At 36.3% G+C, this 15,736-nt stretch overlaps 1 protein-coding gene across 2 annotated transcripts in view; it reads left to right on the forward strand.

Moving 5' to 3' along the window:
- FRS2 (fibroblast growth factor receptor substrate 2) overlaps positions 1-15,736 on the forward strand; it is a 70,125-nt gene that overhangs the window by 35,857 nt on the left and 18,532 nt on the right. The window contains exon 1 of one of the 2 annotated variants that reach the window (XM_082637073.1): positions 2,903-3,369. The exons of the other annotated variant lie outside the window; for it this stretch is intronic. The gene's annotated coding sequence lies outside the window, so the exon portion shown is untranslated. Of the gene's footprint in view, positions 1-2,902; positions 3,370-15,736 lie in introns of those variants that run through there. 2 annotated transcript variants of the gene reach the window in all.

The raw sequence follows: 15,736 nt of genomic DNA on the forward strand, positions 1-15,736 counted from the left end.
GTATACTTGTCAAAACTAAGAAATTAACAATGGTATAATTTTATTAACTAACTACAGACTTTATTTGGATTTTTCCAGTTTTTCCACTAATGTCCTTTTCTGTTCCAGGATCCAATCCTGAATACCATATTGCATTTTAAAAGAACAGTTTTGTCTTTTTTTTCTGCTTAACTTTTTATACCATGAACATTTTTCTTTGTCATTAAATATTCTTTAAGCAGTGCTTATTAATGGCCCCAAACAGTTCATCAAATATTTACTCTGATGTAAATATTTCTGGTTAACTCTTTTTTTCTTGTATTTTGTGAGGGTGGGGAACGTTAGAAAACACACACATCAAACATTTTTATTAGTGGGGTATTTGAGTTAGTTGAGTTTAATGCTAGATTGTAGCAGTAATTTTGAATGCATTGCTCTAAAAGTAGAAAATAAATTATCAAGCTTATTTTCCTTAGAGAATTTAAGAGCATTTTAGGTTGAGACAAGTGCAGAAAGTCATGAGTGACCTATTCATGAAGCAGTTTGTTTTGAGGATTTTTTTTAGAGTTGCTTGGCATTTGACTTAGTGTATTTTGAGCAAATTGAATGTGTGTGTACATTTTATATACACACAGTCAATATTTAGACTGTTATAAGAGTCTAGTAACTAGCATGATAACCATCTGAGTTTGAAAATGCAGATTTATGGTATATTCTTCTCATACACCAGTATATTCAGTTTTGAACATTAATCTTTTTATTTACTTTTCTGTTATTCTTCATTAATATTTATTTAGCGCTAGGCTAAGCGTATTATATAAAATTGAAGTTGCCTAGAGATTTTCTTGTATGTCTTGTTGTGTTTTATTGATATTTGTAGTTGGATTGATATTGAATAATTTGTATATTCATTTAACATGAAATTGAAATTCGAGTGGCTTGCATTTAGTGTTTTGTTGTTTTAAAGAATAAAGCCATAAAGTCAAATTCTTTTTAAGAACTATTAGGTGTATCATACTAAGAAAAACATTGTAAAATTCATATTTGGATTTTACCTTTTATTGTTGGTCAGGTTAGTAAAACCTCATAAGTTAAATAGTTATTATGCTAGGGTTCAGTCCCTGCTAGGGGACTAGTGTCTATTAGTAAATTTATAAACTAGAGATTTATTATGAGGGTTAAGCAATCATTGGTTTAATTTGACACAGTTTTAAGAATACTATGTAGAAATAATAACCGAGTTGAAAAATACAAACATGGAATTCTGATGTATAATACTTACAGAAAACTGAATGCACTGTTTCCATAAGATCAAATATATGTATTCCAGTTTTCAGAGTTAACGATAAATGCTTTCTGGAGAATGCATATACTTTTTTACTGCTACCTTACAATCATGTGTCTTCTTTCTGTGGTGCAATCTGTGAATTTTTAGTAGAGAGAGCTACATGATCTGTCATATAGATTGTTCACCCCTTGATGTTGCTGGAGGACAGTGCTTGATTTTCTTGTACATATTTTTATATTGCAACATAGAGCACTTAAACTAAGACTTTCTTTGGGAGTTCCCAAGGCTGATGATATTTTTGCCTGTGATTTAAGGTGCTGGGATTGTTGCCATTGGTGCTGATTACATTATTCAATTAGCTAAGGCAGAGTGTAACTCATCTGCTGGGTTTGCACATCTGTATGTCTGTTTTTATATTTAGGGCAGAGATGATGGGCACCCAGATTTAACTGTGTAAATTTCATCACCAGTGTTTCTGGGTATGAGTATGTTTCAAGATTATAGATGATTCCAGGATTGAATTATGACTGGTGTTATTAAAGGTAAAAGTTGTGTTTTGTATCATAAGCCATTTTAGTACCATTTTCTCAGTATTTGCTAAACACACACACACGCACACACACATACTTCTTGATTGATAGAAATATAGATAGTAGATAAAGATATACATACAGATTCTTGGATTTCTGTTCTAAAAACCCAGATGCATGATTGAAAGTGACTTTGTCAAATTCAGTGTGAAATATGAGGTTAAAGTGGGTAACATTTTCCAGAAATGAAAGAAGGGTATCCGAGGTTCCGGTCATCATCTTACAATGACACTCACTGCAGGTCTGGATACTGTTGGGAGAATGTTTATGTTTATAGATAGATGCTGTGACTTATAGGTTAGACTTTAGGCATCATAGTAAAACACCATTAATTTTATTCTTAGGAATTAGATGTTCTCCTTGTATATATTCTAGACTTTATGCTTCTATAAGAAAGTATTTTGGTAGGACATTAGTGGTGTCTTTAAGATTGTAAGGGAAAATGTGAACTGCCCTCAGCAGTGCAAACTGGCGCTTCATGAAATGGCATGAGCCTACCTTCCTGTCTATCTCCTATTATATTCCCATGCATACCATACATTCCAACTAAAAGAAACTATTTCGTTCTGGAGGCTGCCATGTTCTTTTAGGTTTCTGTGCTTTAGTATGCACTCTTCTTCATTTGGATTGTCCTTGCCCTAGAAAACTCGCATCCGTCTTTCAGGACTTGACTTAGTGGTCACCTTTCCTAGGAAGGCTCCTTGATCACTTCTCTCTTTCCTTCTGCTCTGAGTTAAATGTTCTGATGGCACTGGCACATAGATACATGGATCTGTAACTCTGCCATGTATTACTTTGCTTGTCTGCCTCCCTCACTAAACAGTAAGCTCCTTAGAATCAGGGAATGTGTATGTCCTCTTTATTTCTTTAACATTTAACTCAGTGCCTGGCAAAGAGAGTTGGTACTCAGAAAATAGTTGTTGAATGCGTTAATGTATAGATGGAGAAATGAATGAACTCATTTTTTATTCTCTCCTTAATATTGATAGCTGTTTACAATCATTTTTATTTACTAAGTAAGCTTTTGTTAGCTTAATTCAAAAACTGTGTCTAGGGCTTCCCTGGTGGCGCAGTGGTTGAGAGTCTGCCTGCCGATGCAGGGGACATGGGTTCGTGCCCCGATCCGGGAAGATCCCACATACCATGGAGCGGCTGGGCCCGTGAGCCATGGCCGCTGAGCCTGCGTGTCCGGAGCCTGTGCTCCGCAACGGGAGAGGCCACAACAGTGAGAGGCCCGCGTACTGCAAAAACAAAAACAAAAACAAAAAATAAAACTGTGTCTAAAATAAATGTTTCTTTATTAATATTTTAGATTTATCCATAGGAAAATGAATTGATGGCAGTTTAAATATACATAAGCATGTACTTAATCTTTCTTGATCATCCTGGTTTTACTTGTCTCTTACAGAAAAAACAAAAATGAGAGGAATCTGGTTTAAATTGCAGTACAAGGAATTTAGATTAGACATAAAGAGTTTCCAGAAAATAAAGTACCAGATATTGAAGTGATTTGTAAGTAATGTAATTGATTTTTTTGAGAGTTAAAAAAAGGGGGAGTTCATAGAGGGTTGTGAGTTGCAAAGTGGTTCACCAACATTGCCCTTAGTAGAATAAAAAACTTAAAGGAAGAAGATCTATTTAGAGTTATGCAGATACAACCATATTCATGGATAGATGCTTAAAAATACTTGGGTACTTTTTTGGTTTACTGTGTACATATATGTTTTAAAATTTCAGCTAACCAAGGAAACTATGTTGCATGTATCCTTACTTTTTACAGAATGACTCTGGTTTAGTGACTAGCAGAATATACTGAGAATCTCCCTCCTTAGCCTTTTTTTTTTTAACTTCTCTTTCTTAGAGTAATATAAATAATAAAAAATCCTTAGCAGTGTTAAAAATAAACAGAAAACTAAGGTATATCAATTAAAAAAAAAAGACCTACCCAAATAGTTTAAAAACAATCAACCAGACCACTTACACAAAGAACAAGGTTTTTGAATGCTATTCTCTTGATTGTCTTAATGAAATTAAATACGGCAGTTAGCTGTGCCCAAAATATAGAGTTATATTGCTGTGCTTCTAACTATAGATATTCTGTCCTGGCTGTATTTGAACAGAACTACTGTAGTATAAGCCAAATTCACCCTCTGTGCTAGTGAACTGAAAGAGCAAATATACCTTCCTGAGCAACAGATTTATAATCATGCTAGTGAATAGAGTTCAGTGTTCTCTTTGCTTGTCATTCTGCAAGAATCATATTGGAATAATTTAGGACAGCTTTACTAAATTTATTAATGTAACTCTTGTTATGAAGATGGTGCTTAAATTGTAGGCTTTTGTACTTACAGTGCAAAAGCCTTCTTTGTGATATAAGAGACAGGATTTTACATGTAGTGGTGATATAATAATGCCTGTCTTTCTAAACACTGTATATTTTTCTAAATGCCTTTATAGCCAGAATTTATGTGGTTTTCACAATAACTGTGAAATAGGTGTCCTAATCTTATAAATGAGAAATTTTAGGCATAGAAATTTTGACTGAGTGCCAAATGCATACAGTATTGTTTTATAATAAAGTATGGTTACCATTTTAATAGCTTGCATTTACTACATGCTTACTATATGCTGAGCTCTGTTTTAAGCTTTTTACATATATTAATTAATAAGAACTTGGGCTTTGTAGTCAGATCTGGATTTAATTCTGGCATCGTGCCATTGCTGCCATTTGCAGCATCATGGCTGAACCTAGAGATAATCATACTAAGTGATACTTCCTCTTATTAACCTTGGAAAAGCTACCTAGCCTCTTCAAGCCTTGGTTTCTTCATGTGCTACAAAGAAATAATGACAGTACCTACCTCATAGGGTGGTTGTATGGATTGAGATAATCCAAGTGAATCTATGTCTGGTATAAAGAAGGGGCTTTATAATCAGTTTGCTATAAAAAATAGTGTTAGTAGACTGTATTTACTGTAATTTTTAGCTTTTTGATAATTTTCCTGGTAAAATTGTATTCTTCTTGAATATAAACTCATAGTTGATGATACATATATATATATACCTGTTTTATAGAAAAACATCCATGTTACAACAAGATTATAGCTCTATATAGTGGCTATAACTACCTCTTCCCTCTCACTACCTCCCAATCACCTTTTAGTTCTAAGGCTTCCACTACTCAGAAGAAACCAAAGTGGATATCTGAGGCATTCATGTTCCAAAGTCAAGACAAGATATCCTCAGTCCATTGTGTTGTGTTCGTTCCAGGAGTGCTATGGTATATCAGTTGTTTGGAACTCAGAATGTGTGTTCTTACAGAAAGTATCCCTTTAAATGAGGCACATAAATTCTTGTAATTCCTGATATAACTGATATGTGTATATTTGCACTGAAAGCAGTAAAAAGCAAGCAAAAATGTCACAGCACTCTGGCACTGCTAATAAAGTAATTTAAAACAATGAAACTGAATATATACTGATCCCCAAAAACAGGCCTGGAGAGGATTCTGGGAAGATGGAGTAGGAGGCATCAGGAGTCTGCCTCCCCACCTAGATAACAAATACAGTGGCAGAATCTGATGTAACTATTTTGGAACTATGGAGCTGTTGAAGACTTGCAACTGTCAGGAAAAGGCTCAGATGTAAAATTGCAGCCATTCTCTGCTGCCACCTTTGTGCAGCTCTCACACAGCTTTTGGAGCCAGCGGAGGCAGAAAGTACCCTCTTCTCCAAATATCAAGGATCTGTACCTGGATCAGAGAGTGCTGCTTCTGATCAGAGAGGTGCAGACAGAGAGGTGGGCAGCTATTGTTGTTGCACATACCCTATTGTTGCAAGCCCCTCCCCTACCTGCTAAAGTGACTTCCAGGAAATTTAAAAGACTGGCACCCTTATATGATCCAGCAATCTCACTCCTGGCTGTATATCCAGAGAAAACTCTAATTCAGAAAGATACATGAACCCCAATGTTCAGAGCAGCACTATTTACAATAACCAAGACCTGTAAGCAACCTAAATGTCCATCGACAGATGAATAGATAAAGAAGGTGTGGTATATATACACAATGGAATACTACTCAGCCATAAAAAAGAATGACATAATGCCATTTGCAGCATCGTGGATGAACCTAGAGATTATCATACTAAGTGAAGTAAATCAAAAAGAGAATGATAAATCCCATATGATATCACTTATATGTGGATTCTAAAATATGGAACCACCTCAACATATTGAAAGCCGTATATTGTGGGAGTCCTAGAAAGAGAAGAGAGAGAGAGAGAAAGGAGCAGAGAGAACTTTTGAAGAAATACTGGTTAAAAACTTCTCAAATTTGATGAAAGACATGAACATAAACATCCAAGGAGCTCATTGCACTCCAAGTAAGATGAAGTCAAAGAGACATAGAGCAAGACACATTATAATCAACCTTCCAAAAGACAAAGGCCAGGAATCTTGAAAGCAGCAAGAAGAAAGCTAATCATCACATACAAGGGACTCTCAGTGAGATTATTAGCATATTGCTCATCAGAAACTTCAGAGGCCAAGTGGCAGTGGGCTGCTATATTCAAAGTGCTAAAAGAAAAAAAGTCTGTCCATCAAGAATCCTATTATCTGGTAAAACTGTCCTTCAAAAGTAAGTGAGAAACTAAGACATCCCCAGGTAAACAAAAGCTGAGGGAGTTCATTACCACTAGACCTGCCCTGCAAGAAATGCACAAGAGAGTTCTGCAAGGTGAAACGAAAGGACTCTAGACAGTAACTAGAAGTTGTGTGGAGAAATAAAGATCTCAATAAAGGTAAATACAAAGGGAATTATAAAAGCTAGTACTATTGTAACAAAGATTTATAACTTTTTATTTTCTACATGACTTAAAAGATTAATACATTTAAAGGAAAAAAAAATATTAGTCTAAAAGCTCACGTTATTGTAACATTTTCTGGGATAGAACATAGAACATATGTTAGGCCACAAATTAAGTCTCAAAAGATTTTAAAAGATAGATAGCATACAAAGTATCATCTCCAGCTACAAGAGGATGAAGTTAGAAATCAACAACAGAAGGAAAACTGGAAAATTCACAAAACTGTGGGAATTAAACAACATAGTTTTTTTTTTAACATCTTTATTGGAGTATATAATTGCTTTACAATGGTGTGTTAGTTTCTGCTTTATAACAAAGTGAATCAGTTATACATATACATATGTTCCCATATGTCTTCCCTTTTGCATCTCCCTCCCTCCCACCCTCCCTATCCCACCCCTCTCGGTGGTCACAAAGCACTGAGCTGATCTCCCTATGCTATGTGGCTGCTTCCCACTAGCTGTCTGTTTTACATTTGGTAGTGTTTATATGTCCATGCCACTCTCTCACTTTGTCACAGCTTACCCTTCCCCCTCCCCATATCCTCAAGTCCATTCTCTAGTAAGTCTGTAAACAACATACTTTTTTTTTTTTTTTTTTTTTTTTTTTTTTTTTTGCGGTACGCGGGCCTCTCACTGTTGTGGCCTCTCCCATTGCGGAGCACAGGCTCCGGATGCGCAGGCTCAGCGGCCATGGCTCACGGGCCCAGCCGCTCCGCGGCATATGGGATCCTCCCGGACCGGGGCACGAACCCGTATCCCCTGCATCGGCAGGCGGACTCTCAACCACTGCGCCACCAGGGAGGCCCTAAACAACATACTTTTAAACAACCAGTCAAAGAAGAAATCACAAGGGAAATTAAGAAAATACTTAGAGACCAAAGAAAATGAAAACACAGCATGCCAAAACTTATAGGACACAATGAAAGCAGTTCTAAGGGGATTTTTGTAGTTATAAATGCTTATGTTAAAAAAATAAGAAAGATCTCTAGCTTTATAACTTAAGGAACTAGAAAAAGAACAAACTAAAACCAAAGCTAGCAGAAGGAAGGAAATAATAAAGGTTAAAGGAGAGAGAAAGGAAATAGAGAATAGAAAAACAGAAAGTCAGTGAACCAAAAGTTTGTTCTTTGAAAACATCAACAAAATTGACAAATTTTTGGCTAGGTGGACTAAGAAAAAAGGAGGAAAGACTCAAATTACTAAAATCAGAAGTGAAAGTGGTGACATCACTATCAAGTCTACTGAAATAAAAAGGATTATAAGAGAGTACTGTGAACAATTGTATGCCAACAAATTGAAGAACCTAGATAAAATGGACAAATTCCTAGACATACAAAATCTACCAAGACTAAATCACAATAGACCTATAAGGTAAGGAGATTGAATCAGTAATAAAAAAATCTCTTGAGTAGAAAAGCCCTGGCTTGGGACCTCGCTGGTGGTCCAGTGGCTAAGACTCCACGCTCCCAGTGCAGGGGGCCCGGGTTCAATCCCTCGTCAGGGAACTGGATCCCACATGCCACAACTAAGAGTCTCCATGTCACAACTAAGAGTTCACATGCTGCAACTAAAAAAGATCCCACGTGCCGTAACTAAAAGATCCCATGTGCTGCAGCAAAGACGCAGTACAGCCAAATAAATAAATAAATATTTTTTTAAAAAAGAAAGAAAGAAGGAAAAGAAAAGACCTGGCTTCACCAGTGAATTCTGCTAGTTAAAGAACTACTATCAGTCCCTGTCAAACTTTTCCAAAATATTGAAGAGGAGAGAACACTTCCTAATTCATTCTATGAGGCCAGCATTACCCTGATAACAAAGTCAGACAAATACATTACAAGAAAAGAAAACTACAGGGCTTCCCTGGTGGCGCAGTGGTTGAGAGTCCGCCTGCTGATGCAGGAGATGCGGGTTTGTGCCCCGGTCCAGGAGGATCCTGCATGCTGTGGAGCGGCTGGGCCCGTGGGCCATGGCCGCTGAGCCTGCGCATCCGGAGCCTGTTCTCCACAATGGAAGAGGCCACAACAGTGAGAGGCCCACGTACCGGAAAAAAAAGAAAAAAAAAAAAAAAAAAAAAAAACTACAGACCAATATCTCTTGTAAACATTGATTCAGAAATCTTCAACAAAATGCTAGCAAACTGAATTCATCCACATAATAAAGGGATTATATACCATGGTAAAGTGGGATTTCTTTTTGGAATGCAAGGATGGTACAACATGAAAATTGATCAGTGTAATACACCACATTAACAGAATGAAGGAAAAAAACACACAATCATCTCAATTGATGCAGAAAAAGCATTTGACAAAGTTCAACACCTTTTCAAGATAAAAGCATTATAAAAAACTAGGAATAGACGGAAACCACCTCAATATAATGAAAGCTATATATGAAAAACCCACAGCAACATCATTCTCAGTAGTAAAAGACTGAAAGCTTTTCCCCTAAGATCAGGAACAAGGCAAGCATGCCCACTTTCATGACTTTTATTTAACATGGTAGTGGAAGTTCTAGCTAGAGCACTTAGGTAAGAAAAAGAAATAAAAGTTATCCAAATTGAGAAGAAAGAAGTAAAATAATCTGTTTGCAGGTGAGATGACCTTATATGTGGGAAACCCTAAAGATTCCACACAAAAACTACTTTCAGAACTAATAAATGAATTCAGCTAAGTAGCAGGATACAAAGTCAAAATGTAAAAGTTAGTTGCATTTCTGTACATTCACAATGAACAATCTGAAAAGGAAATTACAAAAACAGTTCCTTTTACAGTGGCATCAAAAGGAATAGAATACTTAGGAATTAAAAAACGTATACAGGGCTTCCCTGGTGGCGCAGTGGTTGGGAGTCCGCCTGCCGATGCAGGGGACACGGGTTCGTGCCCCGGTCCGGGAAGATCCCACATGCCGCGGAGCGGCTAGGCCCGTGAGCCATGGCCGCTGAGCCTGGGCGTCTGGAGCCTGCGCATCCGGAGCCTGTGCTCTGCAACAGGAGAGGCCACAACAGTGAGAGGCCCACGTACCGCAAAACAAAACGAAAAAACAACAAAGTATACAATGAAAAGTGCAAAATACTGCTGAAGAAATCAAAGAAGACATAAATAAACACATCCCCTATTCATGGATTAGAAGATACAATGTTATTAAAATATCAGTCCTGTCCAAAGAGATTTACAGATTCATTGCAATACCTGTCAAAATCCCAATGATGTTTTTTTCAAAAACAGGAAAACCTATTGTGAAATTCATATGGAATCTCAGGACCCTGGATAGGCAAAACAGTCTTAAAACTGGATTACTCACAATTCTTGATTTCAAAACTTACTACAAAGCCACATAATCAAAACAGTGTGGTACTGGCATAAATACATATAGACCAGTGGAATAGAATAGAGAACTCAGAAATAAACCCTCACATATATGGTCAAATAAGTTTTGAAAAGGGTACAAAGACCATTCAGTGGGTAAAGGAGTCTTCAACAAATGCTTCTGGGACAACTGGATATCTGCATGCAAAAGATGAACTTGGACCTTTACCTAACACCATATACAAACATTAACTCAAATTGGATCAAAGACCTAAGTATAAGACATAGAACAGTGAGATTCTTAGAAGAAAACATAGGGCAAAAGCTTCACAACATGGATTTGGCAATGCTTTCTTGGATGTGACACCAAAAGCACAGGCATCAAAGCAAAAGTAGACAAATTGGACTTAATGAAAAAAAATTTTTTTACTTCAAAAGATACTATCAACAGAGTGAAAAAGGCAACCACAGAATGGGAGAAAATATTTGCAAATCATATATTTGATAAGGGATTAATATGCAGAATATATAGAGAATTTATACTAAAAGTCAACAGCAAAGAACAACCTGATTCAAAAATGGGCAAAGGACTTGAATAGACATTTCTCTAAAAAAGATATACTGTAGAAAACAGTATGGAAGTTTCTCAAAAAATTAATAAAATAGAACTACCATATGATTCAGCAGTACCACTTCTGGGTATGTATCCAAAATAATTGAAAGCAGGGTCTCAGAGAGATATTTGTTCATCCATGTTCATAGCAGCATTATTCCAATAGCCAGAACATAGATAAATGTCCATTGACGGATGGAATAGCAAGTGTTGGTATGTATTCAGTGGAATATTTTTCAGTCTTATAAAGGAAAGGAATTCTGACGCATGTTACAGCATGGATGAACTGTGAAGACATTATTCTAAGTGAGATAAGACAGGCACAAACATAAGTAGTGTACAGTCTCAGTTATATGAGGTATTTAGAATAGTCAAACTCATGAAAACAGAAAGTAGAATGGTGGTTGCCGGGACTTGGGCAGAGGGGAAATGAGTTGTTATTTAATGGGTATAGAGTTTCATTTCTGCAAAATGAAAAAGTCCTTGAGATTGGTTGCACTTTGGTTGCACAATATTGAATATATTTAACACTACTAAACTGTATGCTTAAAAATGGGTAAGATGGTAAATTTTATATGTATTTTACCACAATCTTAAAAATTAGAAAAAAAAGATCTGAAGGTGAGAGAGTTTCTAACGGGATTTTTTAATATTTTCAAGAGCCTTATAGATTGGCACACTGATTCTTTTGTATGTTTAACTTCATTTCAAATCTTTTCCTTGATATAGGGGTACAGATGGATCACTCTCACTTCTCTTAATCACATTTACTATGAATAAACTCATTTCAGGATAGGGGTTGTGGGATGCTTATGAGAGGAACAAATAAAAAGAGGAAGAGAGATTTTTCTTAGTTATTTGGCTAAAATCTCTTAAGAGAGAGAGCTAGAGAAACATCATATAAGAGAAATGATTTATGGTGGAATTAGCTAGACAGTTTTATAAGCCAGAGGCAAAGCATGATGTATGTTAAGCTTCTGGAGGAAAAAAAAAGCTGTGGTAAGGAAAAGGCAGTGGGTTGCTGCCCACCATAATGTGGGGTGTAGCAGCAGCTCACAAGGGGTGTAAGCAAACACCTGGCTGAACCACTGATTTTATATACAGGTTATAAGTCCAGAACGAAAAATTTTGTTTGTGTGTGGGTTCATGGTTTTGGAAATGTTCATTTTGGGTATCAATCATATTTGTTAACTCAAGTTAAAATATAGATTAAAATGAGACTATTTGGAGGTCAGACAGCAGAAGCAAGAAGAACTACAATCCTGCAGCCTGTGGAACAAGAACCACATTCACAGAAAGAGAGGCAAGATGAAAAGGCAGAGGGCTATGTACCAGATGAAGGAACAAGATAAAACCCTAGAAAAACAACTAAATGAAGTGGAGATAGGCAACGTTCCAGTAAAAGAATTCAGAATAATGATAGTGAAGATGATCCAGGACCTAGGAAAAACAATGGAGGCTAAGATCAAGAAGATGCAAGAAATGTTTAACAAAGACCTAGAAGAATTAAAGAACAAACAAACAGATGAAGAATACAATAACTGAAATGAAAACTACACTAGAAGGAATCAATAGCAGAATAACTGAGGCAGAAGAATGGATAAGTGACCTGGAAGACAGAATGGTGCAATTCACTGCTGCGGAACAGAATAAAGAAAAAAGAATGAAAAGAAATGAAGACAGCCTAAGAGACCTATGGGACAACATTAAACACAACAACATTCACATTATAGGGGTCCCAGAAGGAGAAGAGAGAGAGAAAGGACCCAAGAAAATATTTGAAGAGATTATAGTCAAAATCTTCCCTAACATGGAAAGGAAATAGCCACCTAAGTCCAGGAAGTGCAGAGAGTCCCATACAGGATAAACCCAAGGAGAAACACACTGAGACACATAGTAATCAAATTGGCAAAAATTAAAGATAAAGAAAAATTATTGAAAGCAGCAAGGGAAAAACGACAAATAACATACAAGGGAACTCCCATAAGGTTAACAGCTGATTTCTCAGCAGAAACTACAAGCCAGAAGGGAGTGGCATGATAGACTTAAAGTGATGAAAGGGAAGAACCTACAACCAAGATAACTCTACCCAGCAAGAATCTCATTCAGATTCTATGGAGAAATCAAAAGCTTTACAGACAAGCAAAAGCTAAGAGAATTCAGCACCACCAAACCAGCTGTACAACAAATGCTAAAGGAACTTCTCTAAGTGGGAAACACAAGAAAAGAAAAGGACCTACAAAAACAAACCCAAAACAATTAAGAAAATGGTCATAGGAACATACATATCGATAATTACCTTAAACGTGAATGGATTAAATGCTCCAGCCAAAAGCCACAGGCTTGCTGAATGGATACAAAAACAAGACCCATCTATATGCTGTCTACAAGAGACCCACTTCAGACCTAGGGACACATTCAGACTGAAAGTGAGGGGATGGAAAAACATATTCCATGCAAATGGAAATCAAAAGAAAGCTGGAGTAGCAATAGTCATATCAGATAAAATAGACCTTAAAGAATGTTAGAAGAGACAAAGATGGACACTACATAATGATCAAGGGATCAATCCAAGAAGAAGATATAACAATTATAAATATATATGCACCCAACATAGGAGCACCTGAATACATAAGGCAACTGCTAACAGCTATAAAAGAGGAAATTGACAGTAACACAGTAATAGTGGGAGACTTTAACACCTCACTTATACCAATGGACACATCATCCAAAATGAAAATAAATAAGGAAACACAAGCTTTAAATGACACAATAGACCAGATAGATTTAATTGATATTTATAGGACATTTCATCCAAAAACAGCAGATTACGCTTTCTTCTCAAGTGCCCGTGGAACATTCTCCAGGATAGATCACATCTTGGGTCACAAATCAAGCCTCAGTAAATTTAAGAAAATTGAAATCATATCAAGCATCTTTTCTAACCACAACGCTATGAGATTAGAAATGAATTACAGGGGAAAAAACATAAAAAACACAAACACATGGAGGCTGCACAATACGTTACTAAATAACCAAGAGATCACTGAAGAAATCAAACAGGAAATCAAAAAATACCCAGAGACAAATGACAATGAAAACACAACTATCCAAAACCTATGGGATGCAGCAAAAGCAGTTCTAAGACAGCAGTTTATAGCTATACAAGCCTACCTCAAGAAACAAGAAAAATCTCAAATAAACAATGTAACCTTACACCTCCAGGAACCAGAGAAAGAAGAACAAAGAAAACCCAAAGTCAGTAGGAGGAAAGAAATCATAAAGATGAGAGCAGAAATAAATGACATACAAGCAAAGAAAACAGTAGCAAAGATCAATAAAACTAAAAGCTGGTTCTTTGAGAAGATAAACAAAATTGATAAACTATTAGCCAGACTCATCAAGAAAAAGAGGGAGAGGACTCAAATCAATACAATTAGAAATGAAAAAGGAGAAGTTACAACAGACACCACAGAAAAACAAAGCATCCTAAGAGACTACTACAAGCAACTCTATGCCAATAAAATGGACAACCTGGAAGAAATGGACAAATTCTTAGAAAGGTATAACCTTCTAGGACTGAACCAGGAAGAAATAGAAAATATGAACAGACCAATCACAAGTAATGAAATTGAAACTGTGATTAAAAATCTTACAACAGACAAAAGTCCAGGACCATATAGCCTCATAGGTGAATTCTATCAAACGTTTAGAGAAGAGCTAACATCCATCCTTCTCAAACTCTTCCAAAAAATTGCAGAGGAAGGAACACTCCCAAACTCATTCTATGAGGCCACCATCACCCTGATACCAAAACCAGACAAAGATACTACAAAAAAAGAAAATTACAGAGCAATATCACTGATGAATATAGATGCAAAAATCCTCAACAAAATACTAGCAAACAGAATCCAACAACACATTTAAAGGATCATACACCATGATCAAGTGGGATTTATCCCAGGGATGCAAGGATTCTTCAATATACACAAATCAATTAATGTGATATAGCATATTAACAAATTGAAGAATAAAAGCCATATGATCATCTCAATAGATGCAGAAAAAGCTTTTGACAAAATTCAACACCCGTTTATGATAAAAACTCTCCAGAAAGTGGACGTAGAGGGAACCTACCTCAACATTATAAAGGCCATATTCAACAAACCCACAGAAAACCTCATTCTCAATGATGAAAAACTGAAAGCATTTCCTCTAAGATCTGGAACAAGACAAGGATGTCCAATCTCGCCACTATTATTCAACACAGTTTTGGAAGTCCTAGCCATGGCAATCAGAGAAGAAAAAGAAATAAAAGGAATACAAATTGCAAAAGAAGAAGTAAAACTGTCACTGTTTGCAGATGACATTATACTATACGTAGAGAATCCTAAAAATGCCACCAGAAAACTGCTAGAGCTAATCAAAGAATTTGTTAAAGTTGCAGGATACAATTAATGCACAGAAATCTCTTGCATTCCTATACACTACACTAATGATGAAGAAACTGAAAGAGAAATGAAGGAAACACTCCCATTTACTATTGCAACAAAAAGAATAAAATACCTAGGAATAAACCTACGTAGGGAGACAAAAGACCTGTATGCAGAAAACTATAAGACACTGATGAAAGAAATTAAAGATGATACCAACAGACGGAGATACCATGTTCTTGGATTGGAAGAATCAATATTGTGAAAATGACTATACTACCCAAACAATCTACAGATTCAATGCAATCCCTATCAAATTACCAATGGCATTTTTTATGGAACTAGAACAAAAAATCTTAAAATTTGTATGGAGACACAAAAGAGCCCGAATAGCGAAAGCAGTCTTAAGGGGAAAAAATGGAGCTGGAGGAATCAGACTACCTGACTTCAGACTATACTATAAAGCTACAGTAATCAAGACAATATGGTACTGGCACGAAAACAGAAACATAGATCAATGGAACAAGATAGAAAGCCCAGAAATAAACTCACGCACCTATGGTCAACTAATGTATGACAAAGGAGGCAAGGATATACAATGGAGAAAAGACAGTCTCTTCAATAAGTGGTGCTGGGAAAACTGGACAGCTACACGTAAAAG

This window comes from Mesoplodon mirus (genome assembly GCF_964341445.2).
Source record: "Mesoplodon mirus genome assembly, chromosome: 11".
Lineage (NCBI taxonomy): Eukaryota > Metazoa > Chordata > Mammalia > Artiodactyla > Ziphiidae > Mesoplodon > Mesoplodon mirus.